Raw genomic sequence first — 2,136 nt, forward strand, 5'->3', positions numbered from 1 at the left:
TTAATTCCAGGGAAAGCTAAAAGAAAAGAAAAATAGTTTTAGGTAAACGGTCCATAGAAATATGTGCAGCCAACACCAGAGGGAGTGCAGGTAGACAGGAAGTAGCTGAAAGATGCTGCCGGTAATTCCAGCTCACCAGAGATGGCAGCCTACCCATCCCTAGATGCGGTGTCCTCAGGTTTGGTTGCCACATCAGTTTTCATTTTTTTCTTCAGAAAATATCAGACAGTCCTGTGAACAATCATGCATCCTTGTCACTCCTTATAAACTACAAACCAAGAAATCAGAATAACACAGGAGGAAGTGTTTGTAGTCTAAATGAGGACACAGCCCCAGCCCAGGGTGACAACACTGCTTCTTATTAGATACAGTACAATGAGTGTTGTCACCCTAGGATAGGAATTATGTTAATGGAAGGAAATAAATAAAGAAAACCAATGCAGCTGCCTCACCTAGGAAGTGGTAATATGTGATTTTTCTCTTCCTGGGTTTGGATGCAATTTGTCAGTCTGTTGATGCTTATTTCAGCTGTCATGGGTTTTGTCGATGAATCATTATGAGATTCTGTAAGATTAAATTGCACATTTTGTGGGTTTTGGTACTTTACATGGCACCTTCCGGTCCTCAGAATCCCCGAGGGGTGACACTCACCTGTTTGTGTCTGTTATGTGATCTAATGTTGTCACACAGCAGACGGCTCCTCGGTCCCAGAGCTTGTTATAATCCGGCCCCCGGGGAGCCTCACCAACCACAAGCCACGCACACACCTGCCATGCATTCTTGTGTGCTCTTCATGTATATCAGCTATATGACACAGAGAACCTTCAATAGGAATCTAGGAGGTGACACAATATGAAGAGTTCAGTTCTGTAGCATATTAGAGATTCATTTACTTCCTAACACCCCAGAGGCCTGGAAGGTCACATCATTGTCCGCCATTGCAGCCTTGCTGTTCTATCATTCGCTGCTGGTGATGGTACTGAGAATAAACGTTGTCACCACATCTTGTCTGATGGAGGATGTGGATGAAGAAATTATCATTGCATTGTAATCATTTACAAAATTTATCAAATAGGAAGATTTACCTTCATCTGTACATAGATGGCTGAGAACCTTCAAGTGGTATCACACTGCTGGGTGGTATAGAAGGGGTCCTGGTAAAGTCCCTACATTGGAGGATAGATGGGTGATACCCCTATAGAGGGCAAAGTCACACTGTAAGGATTTCACGGCGGGGTACGTGGGGAATTTCTAGCTAGGTTGATATCTTAGAAATGTATTTTCGGAGGAGCTCCAACCCCTCCCAACCCCCCTAGATGCAGAACACAGAGATCCCTCCATCCCTGGATCCCTCCCCACATCCCAAACTACCTGATAACAGGAGGCCAAGGAGAACACAGAGAGCACCGAACACCACCAGGGCAGAGAGGCAGAAGGTGGGGTATCTCATAGATGTGCTGTCTTCACTCTACCTGGTCCCACCCACCTATGGCTCCCATCAGAGGAACATCCCACCGAATGAGAGACAAGCAGAGGAGACCTCAGGTGTGACAACGACACAATCAGTGCCGCTGTGTGACTACAAGACGAAAACAATAACTGAATCCACAAGATTTCCAGAAACACACTCACCTCATTATTATTACACATTTCTATAGCTTTGACATATTCCGCAGTGCTGTACAGCAAGTCTCTGTACAGAGGAACTGACACTCTAATGTCTGCCGCCTGCTCTGTCTATCAGTCCATCTGGACTGTACCTCTTGCTGTCATCTGAGTACCTGATTTGCGCTGCCCCTACACTGGAGCTGCCTATCCCTCTCGCCCCTGGTGAGGGGAGCCTGGGGACCTGGTGTTCCCCGCAGCAGACCAGTGGCTATTAGGGTGCTCCGGTGAAGATGCTTAGATTTCACTCCCCTGGTAATCCCTTTTCACCTGCCAGGGGGAGCAGTTCTAACAGTTCCCAAACTGGATGACCCTTTCTCTTCCCTTACACAGGGCTCCCCAACTGGATGAACCTTTCTCTTCCCTTACACAGGGCTCCCCAACTGAATGACCCTTTCTCTTCCGTTACCCAGGGATCCCCAACTGGATGAACCTTTCTCTTCCGTTACACAGTGCTCGCTAGCTGGATGA

This window comes from Pyxicephalus adspersus, chromosome 1 (assembly GCF_032062135.1).
Source record: "Pyxicephalus adspersus chromosome 1, UCB_Pads_2.0, whole genome shotgun sequence".
In the NCBI taxonomy this organism is placed as follows: Eukaryota; Metazoa; Chordata; class Amphibia; order Anura; family Pyxicephalidae; genus Pyxicephalus; species Pyxicephalus adspersus.